Source organism: Canis aureus, chromosome 4 (genome assembly GCF_053574225.1).
Source record: "Canis aureus isolate CA01 chromosome 4, VMU_Caureus_v.1.0, whole genome shotgun sequence".
Taxonomy (NCBI): Eukaryota; Metazoa; Chordata; class Mammalia; order Carnivora; family Canidae; genus Canis; species Canis aureus.
Genome location: NC_135614.1, coordinates 25,051,040 through 25,065,876, shown reverse-complemented (window position 1 = coordinate 25,065,876; position 14,837 = coordinate 25,051,040). Strand labels below are relative to the sequence as shown.

General features: G+C 36.4%; 1 long non-coding RNA gene across 2 annotated transcripts in view; it reads left to right on the top strand.

Moving 5' to 3' along the window:
* The window catches only part of LOC144311833 (uncharacterized), a 46,589-nt gene extending 32,233 nt beyond the window's left edge, over nucleotides 1-14,356 (top strand). Inside the window, exons 3-4 of one of the 2 annotated variants that reach the window (XR_013377335.1) lie at nucleotides 5,934-6,186; nucleotides 14,069-14,356. This is a non-coding gene — a long non-coding RNA (uncharacterized LOC144311833). Of the gene's footprint in view, nucleotides 1-5,933; nucleotides 6,486-14,068 lie in introns of those variants that run through there. The other variant, XR_013377334.1, reaches the window with a different exon arrangement.
* The last annotated feature ends 481 nt before the right edge of the window (nucleotides 14,357-14,837 follow it).

Here is a 14,837-nt window from a genome sequence, read left to right as displayed (position 1 = left end):
TGCACAGAAACATTTTAGTGGTCATCCCACTTGTTTGTTTTTGCTTTTGTTGCCTTTGCTTTTGTGCCAAATCCAAAAAATCATTTCCAAGACTGACGTCAAGGAGCTCACTGCTTATGTTTTCTTCTAGGAGTTTTAGAGTTTTTTTTTTTTTTTTTTAATTCATGAGAGACACACACAGAAAGAGGCAGAGACATAGTCAGAGGGAGAAGCAGGCTGCTCGCAGGGAGCCCAATGTGGGACTCGATCTCCCGACCCTGGGATTAGGCCACGAGCCAAAGGCAGATGCTCAACTGTTAAACCACCCAAGTATCCCAAGGATTTTGGTTATATATTCAAGTCTTTAATCTATTTTGCATTACTTTTTGTGTATAGTATGAGATAGTGGTCCAGTTTTTCCAAAAACATTTTTTTAAAGATTTTATTTATTTATTTGTGAGGGAGAATAAGCGTGAGAGAGAGAGAGAGAGAGAGAGAGCATGAACATGGGGAGGAGTGAGGGAAAAGAGAGAAGCAGACTACCTGCTGTGCAGGGAAACCTGATGTGGACTCAATCCCAGGACCCCGGGATCATGACCAGAGCTGAAGGCAGATGCTTAACCAACTGAGCCACCCAGGCAGCCCTCCAACACCATTTATTGAAGAGACTGTCCTTTCCCCAGTGTGTATTCTTGGCTCCTTTGTCATAAATTAATTGACCATGTATGTCTTGGTTTATTTCTGAGTTCTCTATTCTACTCCATTGAGCTATGTGTCTGTTTTTATGCCAATACCATATTGTTTAGATTACTATAGCTTTGTAGTATAGTTTGAAATCAGGGGGTTTAATGCATCCAGTTTTGTTGTTCTTTCTCAAGGTAGTTTTGGTTATTATACAACTGTTCATTTTAAGGTAGAAAATAGGAATAATATTTTTCTGGAAGGCCAAGAGATGTCAGAAGCAATTGCTTTAGTAAATGGAAATTCAAAGCATTAGACCTGGAGCAGTGATCTTGGTTGGTCATTCATTGGGTATGGGACTTGGGTCCAATAACTTTAATCTTGCTGAGCTTTGATTCCCTCATCTGTAAAAGAAGATTGATAATACTTGAAGGGTTTTGTGAAGATTAAATGAGATAATTTATATATTTAGCTCTGTTTAAATATTAACTTTGATTACTATGAAACCGCAGGCAAGAAAATTAAAAAGTTAGGTCCTCTTTGTGGACTTCTATATCAAAGGCCAAAAGACACAATCAAGTATTACAGCTCTGAGCAAAAAGATAAAATATGTTGGTCAATGTTTCTTCCTCCTTCTTCCTCCATTTCCTCCTATCCCTCTTCCTCTACTACCTTTCTCCTTCTCCTTCCTCCTAGCTGTTTGTTATTTTTGTTGCAGGGTGTCTCCTTCTTCTTGAGGGCAAGATCCATTTCCTTTCTTCTGCTTTCATATTACTTAACATACAATTCTTATATCGGTTCTCCATGAATATTTATTGAGGTAATAAAATACTTGTGCAGTATTTTATAGATTTTCAGATACATTATCTCATCCTGATCCTCAAAATTTCCCAGGGAAGTAAGGATAACACATAATGTTATCCCTATTATCAGATGAGGTTACCAAGGCTCAGAGAGGTTAAAACTAGCTGAGATAATAAAGTAGTTCTTTAAATGTCAGCTCAGAGTGCCTTTACTTTGGGATACTGCCTACAAACATTCTCAACAGGATTTGGGTGGGTTCTTTGGCCTCCAGTTAATACTACTATATAAAATCTTTGCAGGATAAGATCGAACTTTATTTTTAGAAAACTAACAGTTGATGGCATGTTGATGCTTATATTGCAATATATGTTTTTATAGAGAACCACACAAGATCTAAAGTTTTCAGGATATAGTATTAGGACTTCCTTCTAAATACAATTCTGAGCAAAATAAGAACTTAAAGTTACTGTTTAAGTATTCATACTAGTTAAAAGTATTTTCTTTCTAGAATTTTGTTTCTAATTTAATCAGTATGCTAAATATTGCCTAAGGATTAATCATATCCACGTTTTCTTATCTCCTTTTATCTGATCTTACTGAGGACTTTTTTTAAAAAGATTTTATTTATTTATTTTAGAGAAGGAGAGCACAGGGAGAAGGGCAGCTGGGGAGGGAGAGTGAAAGAGGGAGAAGGAAGAAGGAAAGGGGCAGAATCTCAGACTGTCCACTGAGCATGGAACTCTATGTGGAGCTTGATCTCATGACCTGGAGATCATGACCTGGCCACAACCAAGAGCTGGATGCCCAAATGACTGAGCTACCTAGGCACTCTGACATTTTTTTGACTTATTGCAAAAATGTAATAATTTGCAGCACATAATATATCCATTGTACAATTTTGTCTTTTTAGAAAGTTCAGGGTTTTAATTATCATTAGGTCAAATCTTGCTTCCCTAACTCTCATAAAAGAGTTTTTTTGTTTGTTTGTTCGTTTTTGGTCCTTTAGCTAAAAGAACATGACATGATTGGGAACCCTTCTTGTACAATCACTTTGTATTTCTATTGCTTGATCTAAAATTAGACGTTGTCTCATAGGATCTAAATTGGAACTTTTTATGGTTAGCATATGACAAAGAGCTCAGCAAATGCCACCCTGACATGGGACAAGCTGGACTGTTTACTCTTCATAATTAAAGTTGTTGATGCTATTACTGTAACTTCTTATTTTGAAAATATAATAAAAACTATTTATGATAAAGAGGGACTCAAAATCTAGCTGGATTACCATAATTCTAGCTCCTCTAATAGAAGTGAATTCTTAAAGATACAGAAAATTAGATTTCATATTTCATAGTCTGAGTTTTAGCATAGTCTGAGTTTATAACATAGTCTGAGCTTGTACTATATTAAGTTTTCTTAAAATTTAGAAACTTATAAACCTAATTTTAAGATTTTTGATTAGTTTGATATTAAATGTTCTATTAATTAAAGAATGCTAACAATTCTTAACTATAAGAACTATTGGCTGTAATTAATTAATTAATTAATTAATTTATGAGAGAGAGCACAAGTGTGCACACACATGTGAGCAAGGGGAGGGGCAGAAGGGGAGGGAAAGTGACAAGCAGACTTGGTGGTGAACACGGAGCCCTACACGGGGCTCAGCTCCGTTCCACAATCCTGAGATTATGATCTGAAGTCAAGAGCACAATGCTTAACCAACTGAGCCACTCAGCCACCCCGAGAATTATTGGCTGTGTTTTAAATGCACTAGATAGCGCACCTGTCTTGTTCTATAGTTGGTAACAATCCTACAATACTTTAGACTGGTGAAATTTAAAATTTAGCAAACCACAATTGATAGATTAAGAAAGAAAGACCTAAGCATATATTTAAGATTCTAAAAATAATTACTAGAAGAAAACAACAAAAACTGAGGGGAAGAGTAGATAAAGTGAGAAACAATTTAAGAGTGCTAAATTTTGTTATCTTTCATAATTAGCAATCAATAGATGTTGGTAGTTGAAAAGTCAAGAGATGGAAATATCTTTATTTTTATTTTATACCTTGCAATACCGTTTAAAAATGTTTAGTCTTGTGCATACATTACTTGTATAATTAAAAAATTAAAACATGGCATAGTACTATTTTAAAAATACCACTTAGCTAGAACAATTATTTTGAGCTCCAATTCTCCATCCCTAAACTGATTCAGGAGACAGAAAAGCGGTTTCCCAGGGATATGACTGTACTTTAATTGCTACTGAGAAGAAACCCTTACCTAGGCTGTGGAGTTGTGTTCATTACTCCTCACTGAGAAACTAAAATAAGTAGAGTCTTTCTACCTACACAATAAAGGTAGAAAGCAGGGAGACAACAGGAGGTGATTTGCCAGCCTTTGGTCAAATAGTAATAGTCACTTGGAAGAGAAATACTTATTGCCCTAATGGAGATAAGACCATTCAAGAATAGGAGTCTCTACCTGCATATAGTTAACATTGCTTATTAAATGCTCTAGTTTAGGGGACACCTGGGTGGCTCAGTGGTTGAGTGCCGCCTTTGTCTCAGGTCATAATCCCATGGTCCTGGGATTGAGTCCTGGAACAGGCTTCCTTTGAAGAGCCTTCTTTTCCCTCTGCTTCTCTCTGTGTGTCTCTCATGAATAAAGAAATAAAATCAAAATAAATAAATAAATAAATAAATAAATAAATAAATAAATGCTTTAGCTTAAAAAGAAATTAAGTTTTGAAGAGGCTGGAATCCTAGCACAATATTTTTTTTAAAGGATTTTATTTCTTTATTCATGAGAGACACAGAGAGTGGCAGAGACATAAGCAGAGGGAGAAGAAGGCTCCTTGTGGGGAGCCTGATGTGGGACTTGATCCTCGACCCTGGGATCATACCTTGAGCCAAAGACAGATGCTCAACCACTGAACCATCCGGGTGCCCCACAATATTTTATACATAGTTAACATTCAGTAATTTTCTATTGAATTGAGAGAAGCTGTAATGATATATATCAATATATCTAATATAATTAACATATCTAGGGACGCCTGGGAATTCAAAATCCTTTAAATTGAGAAACCAGGCTGGAAAAATAAAACAGGGTGATGAGGAAGAGCCACATCACTTGTTGAATTGGAAGGAGAACCCTCTAAATAGAAGGTCCCAGAGAACCTAATGTTTGTTATTTCTTTTATTTTTATGAAACTTCCTTCTGATTTAATCTGACTAGCATCCTAACTGTCTAATAAATAGATTTCCCAAGCATCTGGATGGAAGTTCAAGCCCAGGGAAGTAGAACACACCTATAAAGTGTATCATGGTTCCATGACTACCTCTGACTCACAAGTCATTACTGTAACATCTTGTTGTTATGTGTACTTATAAGTATTTACACTGTGTATATTCTTGAAAACATGACAACAAAATTTCAGTACAATTAATTACTGGTAAAGGAAGTGAAATCAATCTCATTTTAGAGTAAACAACTATGCAGAATGAAGTTAAGTTCACTATGCTACAAAGTACAGTAGTTTTAGTCCATCATTATTAAACCACTTTTATGTTTATGAACAAAGAGGTTGTGCTGAGGTAAGGATGCCCTACTGCTAAATTGTCTTCATTTGGGTTCCCCTATAAGTATGCCTAAGAAGATTCAAATCCAAGTAGTTTATTTGGAAGGGCAGGGAAGTGGAGAAATAAGATAGGAAAAGGAAGGCTGTCAATAAAGGGTGCCTTATCAAGGTAGCTACTGAGGTCCTATGGGAGGGGCACCTAAAGACAATGACTCTCAATTTACTACTAGCTTTCAGAATTGGGCAATGACCTTATTTAAAAAGAAAAATTAGCTTATGCTTTCTTGTGCATCTATGTTTGTTGAGTGAGATTGACACGCATTTAGGTCACCTTCTAGTTAATACTTGTTAATATTTAGCTTAGAAAGAAATTAAGTTTTGAAGAGATTGGAACCCTAGCACAGCATTTTGCACATGGTGAGCAATTGCTAATTCTACTGAATTGAGAGGAATGCATAATGATATATGATGATACCAATATTGGACCCATCCCCATGAATCCGAAGTCATTTGGATTGAGATGCTATCCTGGAAAAGATGGGGGTGGGGATGGGAAGCCCCATTCCATAAGAATTATTCTAGACCCTTTATTATTCTGGATCATATCTCAGAGTCATCTTACTAAGTATTTATGGCAAAATATTCAAGTTTGTGTTCATTTTTCATTTTTATTTCAGGCATTTCTTGTTACTTTTTCTACATTATGAAATATATCACACATACAGAAAATGATACAATAGACACCCATATATTCACTATGCAGATTTTACTTTATTTGCTTCAGTTTTTTTTCAAATAAACAAAAAGCTCTGGATAAGTTTTAAGTACTACCTTTGTATCAGCCACAAGCATATACTCACTAACCTTTCTCTTAAATTTTTCCTTAAGCTCTTCTTTCCGGCTTACCTCGTAACTCAGGCAAATGAAACCTGAAGCCAACCATCAGGTGATGGCGACCGCCCTGACATGACCTCCAGTTGACACAGAACACCCAGACTGGTTGAGCTAAACCCCTGACTCACGCCTGTGCAGATGGATGATGGAGTGACCCCTGGAATGACTGGCAATTGCCTTTATCTCATTATGTTACTAAACTCTCCACCCAAGGAGGAGCATCAGCCTCATTTACAAAACATGCAATGTATGTATAGGCATGTTTCCTTAAGGTGCATGCATGACTTTATGCCTATCAGGACAAGGCTTCCTTATTTAAATATTAATCCTAATCCTAAACAAAAGTTACGCATTCACGGGGCACAGTGGTTGAACACCTGCCTCGGTTCATTATTCCGGGGTCCTGGGATTGAGTCCTGCATCAGGCTCCTTACGGGGACCCTGTTTCTCCCTCTGCCTATGTCTCTATCTCTCTCTCTATGTCTTTCATGAATAAATAAATAAAACCTTAAAAAAAAAGTTACCCATTGACGCTTTCTTCAGGAGTCACAGCTTCATATTTGCCGCAAATAAAAGTTTTCTTTGTATGACAACTCAACCTGGTGCGGTTTCTGACTTACCAAGGAGTGAACTCATCTTGGTTCAGTTACAGTATGCATGTTTGTTTTTTATACTTTTACCTTATATATATCTGTCAACAACCTAGTATTATTTGTGTTTTTAAACTTATGTAACTGGCATAATAATTTATATCACCTTTTGAAATTTAATTTTTAACACATATTTTAGAGATTTATCTATGTTGTTACATTTGGTGCTATATAGATTTCCATAGTATGAATAAATTATACAGGTTATATTCTTCTACTTCTGGATTTAGTTATTTCCAATTTTTTAAAAAGATTTTATTTATTTATTCATGAGAGACACAGAGAAAGAGAGAGAGAGAGAGGGGGGCAGAGACACAGGCAGAGGGAGAAGCAGGCTCCCCTCAAGGAGGCCAGTGGGGGACTCAATGCTGAATCCTGGGATCACACCCTGAGTCAAGGGCAGACGCTCAAGTACTGAACCACCCAGGCATCCTCAATTTTTGCTATAATGAAAAATGCTTTGGTGCATATGTACTCAATTTTCTCTAGGGTATCTACATAGAAATGGCTTGTGTTTTTATGCAGCTTATAGTAATTTTACAGGATGAAGATTTTAACTTTAAGGTCTTTAACACAGTTGGGAATTTATTTTTGTGTATGCTGTGAGGTAGGGATCTAATTTTATCTTTTTTCTGTATGGAAAAAATATGAAAATTTCCCATTTTTTCACATTAAACTGATATATTTCAGATCTCATCTCTTTAACAGATAAAGACTAAAAATAAAACAAAACAAAAATGAAACACATATAGCCACAATGCCATTATCATACCTAACAAATTAATAATTCCTTAATATTATTTATCTCTCATCCATGTTCAAATTTTCTCAAATCTTTCAGTCTGTTTCTTCAAATCAGGATTCAAACAAGGCAACACATTGTATTTGGTTGACATATCTCTTAAATCTTTAGTCTATTACAGTTCCTCTTCTTCCATTTTTTAATGTAATTTATTTACTCATTCATTCATTTTAACTCATTTATTTATTTTAGAGAGAGAGAGAGAGAGAACATAAGCAGGGGGAAGGGCAGAGGGAGAGAGAGGATCTCAAGCAGACTCCCTGATAAGTGGGGGGAAACCCCATGCTGGGCTTGATCATGACCTGCTCCGAAGGCAGATACTTAACTGACTGACTGAACCACCCACATGCCTGAAGAAAATATTTTATATTGCTAAATAAAACATGTGGCTTTTATCTTCCTGTAAGTTTATTTCTGCCACTTATGCAGACCGCACAAAAACATGTGGAAAGGGTAATTAAAATATTTAAAAATAAAACTATTATAGCTTATTTTTTTTGAGCCAAAAAATTTCAGGCACTTAACTGGCATTAACAATTAGTCTTCATAGGTTTTTTGAAACTTTGTTATAATAAATAATATTCCTAATTAATTTGCATGTTATAATAACAAATAACATAATTAATAGTTGAGGAACTGACACTCAGAGAGTTAAAGAAAGTGGCTTGAGGGAATTCAATAATTTTAATACATAGACCTATTAAAGAGAATTAGCAATGAAAATACAAAAGGATGTGACTCCTACAAAAGTATGGCACGGTTAGTTATTTCCCTTCTCCCAAATACAATCTACTTGTGTAGGGCAAACTTAATTTTCTTTTCCTTTTTTTTTTTTTTTTTTTTTTTTTAGAGAGGGAGAGGTAGGGGAGGGGTAGAGGGATAGGGATAGAGAATCTTAAACAGATTCCATGTACAGCATGGAGCCCAATCTTACAACCCTGAGATCATGACTTGAGCCGAAATCAAGAGTTCGATACTTAACAAACTGAGCCATCAAGGTGCCCCAAATTTAATTTTCTGATTTAAAAGAATTACATATTAGCAGCATAGAGAAAAAAATAAATACCTATTAATCAGACAAAACTGTTTCCAATAAAACCTGGCCTGTTGGGTTCTAATCAATAAAATATTCTCCATGATTCACTATTTGTTCACAAATATCAATACCACAATTGTTTAGAAATTAAGAGGGCCCAAAATTTTATTTAAAAATTTTTTTTGAACATGATCCAAAATTTTAAACAGCCATATAAAGGGTTGTTTGCCCAATTCTTTTTTTTTTTTTTCTTAGATTTTATTTATTTATTTGACAGAGAGAAAGAGAAAGCACAAGCAGAGAGAGTGACAGGCAGAGGGAGAGGGAGAAGCAGGCCCCTTGCTGAGCCGGGAGCCAGACTCATGAATCCCAATTCATGCCTGGCCTTGTTTCCCCTAAGCTTCTACCAGTCAATGACTGAGCAAAGCAGGGTAGAAGACCAATCTATTGCTACACAAAGCAGGATTCCTATAATTGGCAACTGTAGCTCAGGAACTTCTCATTGGCCTGGGTAAGATTTTCTCAGAACTGCTCTACAGTCTGAGGCTCTTCCCACTCAATCCTCCCTTTCTTCTTACCTGTCACAGGTGTTAGACCTGTATCACTCTCCCTGTCTACTCCTACTCCTTTGTCCTTTCTCTTTTGTAAGCACTCCCTCCAATAAATCCCTTGGACATCCAATCTTGGTGTCTTTTTCTCCACAGATTCAAACTGATACATTTACAGAAGAATTTTGCCCATTAGATTAAACTTATAGCTGTTTATAGCAAGTATAGATACATTTTTGAAAAACTGTATATTTAGTAGGTGGCTTACAATTAGATTACATACTTCAATTTAAAAACTAGTATTGGGGATCCCTGGGTGGCTCAGCGGTTTAGCGCCTGCCTTCAGCCCAAGGCGTGATCCTGGAGTCCCGGGATCGAGTCCCACGTCGGGCTCCCTGCACGGAGCCTGCTTATCTCTCTGCCTGTGTCTCTGCCTCTTTCTCTGTGTGTGTGTCTCTCATGAATAAAAACAACAACAACAAACTAGTATTAATGCAAATTTACAGGTAAGTTAGTTTTAGTTTTTTTTTTTTTTTTTAAAGATGTGATTTATTCATTCATAAGAGACACAGAGAGAGAGGTAGAGACATAGGCAGAGGGACAAGCAGGCTCCCCACAGTGAGCCTAATGTGGGACTCAATCCCAGTACCCCAGGATCACGACCCAACCAAAGGCAGATACTCAACCACTGACCCACTCAGGGGTCCCTAGTTTTAGGGTCTTAATGAGCAATCAGGATTTCTCCTATGTTTCTGGTCTTAGAAATTACATCTATCCACTATGTTAGGTGCTATTCTGTAGTTAGGGGATGGTGTAATTATGTACAGAAGAGCTTTCCTTCTAAAACTATTTGTGAATTTTATGATAAAAGCAATTCATAATTCAAATTCTACTTTTCCACTTGTTTTTAGCTGTTAATGGTAGTTATGAGATACTAAAGACTTGTTTCTTTTTTTTTTTTTTTAATGACTTGTTTCTATGTGCTGTTTCACAAAGTCAGAAGTAGAAACAGAATGTAAAAGAACTAAAGAAGTAAAAGAATCATAGTTTATAGTTTATTAATATTTTCCTTGGACTCGCAGTAATACTATAACTTTGGTGTGCTTTATTTTTAGTGCAAAGCAAAAATAAATGGAAACAACAAACTAGGCAACTCCAAAGCCAACTGATACTGGACCAAATTCACTTACCTTGTGTTTCACATACCATTCTATATCGTGATAAGAAAGTTGTGGATTCTTTGAATATTTTTGATTTCCTAAAAGAAAAAATAAAGGTGTAGTCATTTGGCTTTGGACAAAATTACATGATGTCCATCAAGAACAATAAAATGAAAAAAAGTTGGAGGGGAAAAGTATCATTATACTTTTTTTGGCTTACTTTTAAGTTCTGTACCTTAGAAGATATCCAGCACTTAAGGGGTGCCTGAGTGGCTCAGTTGGTTAAGCTTCTGACTTTGGTTGGAGTCATGATCTCAGGGTCCTGGGATTGCGCCCAGTGTTGAGCTTGGCATTGGGCACCACAGTCACTGAAGAGTCTGCTTCTCTCTCTGCCCCTCCCTGCACTTTCTCTCTCAAATAAATACAATCTTTAAATTAAAAAAGGAAGATATTCAGCACTTAATGAAAAACTTTATGTATATTATGTTGTTGACAATCAGTATCAAATATCAAAATGATACTGAAACATTGAAATATCAAAAATGATACTTTTGTATTGCAGTAAAATAGTTCCATGTTTCTCCCAGGGATTGTGAACTATGACTCTAGGTTAGCAGAAAGCAAATGTAATAAAAATGTAAACATTATATCCTATTAGTTTTAAGTGTCTTAAGGGATAAAAATTAGGGAGTTTCCAGAGATAATGCTGCTTGGGGTGTGAGTGCAGTGTTTATTTTCTATTCCAATAAATGTATTTTACTGCAAATACTTGCAAAAGACATTTTATTCCATTAATATTTACCAATTTCCCACAATGTTCCAGGCACATTCTAGGTATTAGAAAATTTGAAGATCCTTAAAAGGGGAGATGACTCCTATTTGGCCTTAGAGACACCTTTAGCTCAACTATTCTTAGAGAGCGTCAGCCTACTAATTTTGCCTTCTGATTGAGAATTTTAAGTTATTAAATCCTGGAATATGATGTTTCTTTCACTTCTTTTTCTGTACTATTGTGGATATTATGTCTAACAAATAACAATTTAGACACCAATCTGCTGATAGGTTTTTTTTTAAAAAAAGTTACCACATCTGAAGAAATTCTAGAGAGAAGAGAGAAAACAAATAAAAGGAAATTATCAAACAAAAAAATCAAGAAGTTTTCTTAGATACAAAGGACAAAAGTCCTCTGATAAAGGATCTATTGAATGGCCAGCAAATTAAATTTTAAAAAGGCCCACAACAGGGGAATCTTGGTGGCTCAGTTGGTTAAGCATCTGACTCTTGATTTTCGGCTCAGGTCTGATCTCAGTGTCATGGGATCAAGTTCTGCATCAGGCTCTGTACTTAGCAAAAGACTCTAAGAACTAACTTTCTTTCTTTCTTTCTTTCTTTCTTTCTTTCTTTCTTTCTTTCTTTCTTTCTTTCTTTTTTTTCTAAGAACTTTCAGGAGAAAAATAGAAAAGATCAAGAATTAAAATTGCATCTCACTTCTGAAGACCAACACTGGAAGCAAGAAGACAGTAGCACAATATCTTGAAAATATTTAAGGAAAATTCTTTCTTTCTTTTTTTAAAGATTTTATTTTTGGGGTGTAAGGAAGGGTAGGTTAATAAATTGATTGTCTGGGGTTTAAGGAAGAGTAGGTTAGTAAGTTGATTATCTGACTCTTGATTTTGGCTCAGGTTATGATCCCAGATTGAGCCCTGTATTAGGCTCTGCACTCAGTGTGAAGTCTGCTTGAGATTCTCTGTCTCCCTCTCCTTTTGCGCCTGCCCCCTGCTCATGCTCTCTCTCAATAAAATCTTAAAAAATTAAAAAAAATTTTTTTTAAAGTAATCTCTACATCCAACATGGGGCTTAAATTCACAACCCTGAGGTTAAGAGTCTAAAGCTCCCCTGATTGAGTCAGCCAGACACCTTGGAAAATTATTTCTCACCTAGAGTTTTATACCCTCAATACTATCAATTAAGCATACAGCTGGGCCAAAGATAATTTCAGACATATAAAATCTCTAAAATTTTGGACCCCTGAGTGGCTCAGCAGTTGAGCGCCTAAAATTTTGTATACTTTCTTAGGAGGTTACCTTCTTAAAAAGAATAAATTATGAAAAGGGAAGCACTATTAAAAAGAGGGAGAAAAAGTAAAAAATAAAAAGAGGGAGAAAAGCAAGAAAGATAAAGAGTCTAGGTACTAGGGGATCTACAATAAGAAAGAGGTGAAATCAATACCCAAATTGAAAATGAAGGCACATTCATAGTTGGCAGCTATACAGGAAGACAAGAAAACAAAAGATAGTAATGGGGAATGGAGTGGTTCCAAGAAGCACAAAAATTAGAAATGATGGCTATTCTGATGATTTTGAACATATTAAGAGAAAATATATTCATTCATAATAAATATTTATTTAGTTACCACCATGAGCCATAAACCCTCCTCTCATTGGACTTTCATTGTAGCACAGGGAGTAAGATAATAAACTTAATAAATAAATTCTATGTTAGATGGTGATAGTATCTATGAAAAAAGAAAAAGTAGAACTGAGTAAGGAGGATTAAAATTGCTATAGGTGGGGGAGAGGAGGATGTACATTACAATTTAAAATAGGATAGTGAGGATAGACCTCACTATTAAGTGACATTTTAACCATGACCCGAAGGGAATTAGGAAATTAGTCATGTGTCTCTCTGGCAGAAGGACTTTCCAGGCAGAGAAAACTGCCAGAAGGGATGAAGAAATATGAGAGGGGTAGATGCCAGAGCAAAAGTAGGAAAAGGAGTCAGAGAGGTATAGGGTGAGGGATATGTCATGTAGTGTCTTGTAGATCACTGTAATAACTCATGTTTCTTCCAGGGAAATGGAGATCCACTGTAGGAGTGGAATGGCTTATGTTTTAAATGGATCCCTCTGGCTACCTGTGTGAGAAAAGACTGCAGATGAGGGTGGAAACAGGGAGATAATAATGAGGCAAATGAATTTCCTAAGGAGGCAATTATTCTAGTAATTCAGGCAAGAGATGGTAGCACAAACTACAGTGGTCCATCTGTTGAAAGGCTGAAATAAGGATTAGTGGTAGTCATATAAAAAACTAAGCAAAGGTAAGAAACGAGCCAACTATTAACTCTAGGAAAAACAGCAATGGTTTAAGAAAGGAAGGTAATTATAGTAGTCCTCATGACTCAGTTCTGAACAATGTTTCCGTAGTCATAGTCACCTAAACCCAAAATGTTAATTTAACCAATTTTTACCATATGGTTATATTGGAAAGGTATGTAGTGAGAGTATGGCTAGTTTCCTAACAATGAGTCCCTACATATCACTTTAAAAAAAAGTCAACTCAATAGGAAAATATGCAAAGGATAACAACAGACAATTTATTTATTTATTTATTTATTTATTTATTTATTTATTTATTTATTTATTTATTTATTTTTAAAAATATTTTATTTATTTATTCATGAGAGAGAGAGAGAGATGCAGAGACACAGGCAAAGGGAGAAGCAGGCTCCATGCAGGGAGCCCGATGCGGGACTCGATTCCCGGGTCTCCAGGATCAGGCCCTGGGCTGAAGGTGGCGCTAAACCGCTACACCACCAGGGCTGCCCAACAACAGACAATTTAAAGAATGATAACTTGGTCTTAAACTTATAAAAAGAAGCTAATCTTCCCTCAAATAAAAGAAAGGAAAATTAAAACTACACTGAGGTATCACTTTTCATCTACTTAGATTGGTAAAGATCCAGAAGTTTGATTAACACTCTGTTGGGGAGAATATGGGTAAATAGGGATTCTCAAACATTCTTGAGGGATGTATAAATTGGTATGGCAATTTGGCAAAAGCTATCAGAGTCACAAAACGTAGATACCCTTTTGGGTTGGACATGGAGGTGGGATACCCAGGTATCCCCCTTCAGGGAAGTTCTTGTTTGTTCCAGCTGCTGGAAGTTCTGCAGCAGACAATCTTCAACTATCAGCCCCTTCAAGTTTTGCCTTAGCTGCAAAGAGTTGCCTCACCCGATGTCACGCTTTTAAGGGGCAGCTCACATCCTGTGTCTGATGGAGGAGGTGTATAAAGGCCATGCCATTTACAACCAATGCAGGCTGATTCTGATAGGTCATCAGCTCCACAGCTTCCCTATGGTGTGGCTGAAGCTGCATCAGGTGGCTCAAAGCTGAACTATTGTCTGATCTCATCCGCCCTTCTTCCTTCCACAGCTGTCAAACCCAAGGTTACTCCCTAATAAAAATCCTTAATTCTAAATTTCTGTCCCAAAGTCTGCTTTCCAGAAAACCTAACTTGTGAAATTTTCGACCCACACCTCCATTTCTAGGAATTTATTCCACAAATTACTCACACACAGTCAAATAATATATATTAAAAGTTATTCACAGCAGATTATTTGGAAGAGCAAAAAGTGAACACACTCTGAATATCTGATTAAATAATTCAGGTAACTGATTAAATAGAGGCATATCTATACTGTGGAATACCACACAGCTATGTAAAAAACTGAAGAAACCCTTTATATAATGATGCAAAAGGATCTTTAAAAAGTATGTGTGGGGATCCCTGGGTGGCGCAGCGGTTTAGCGCCTGCCTTTGGCCCAGGGCGCGATCCTGGAGACCCAGGATCAAATCCCACGTCAGGCTCCCAGTGCATGGAGCCTGCTTCTCCCTCTGCCTGTGTCTCTGCCTCTCTCTCT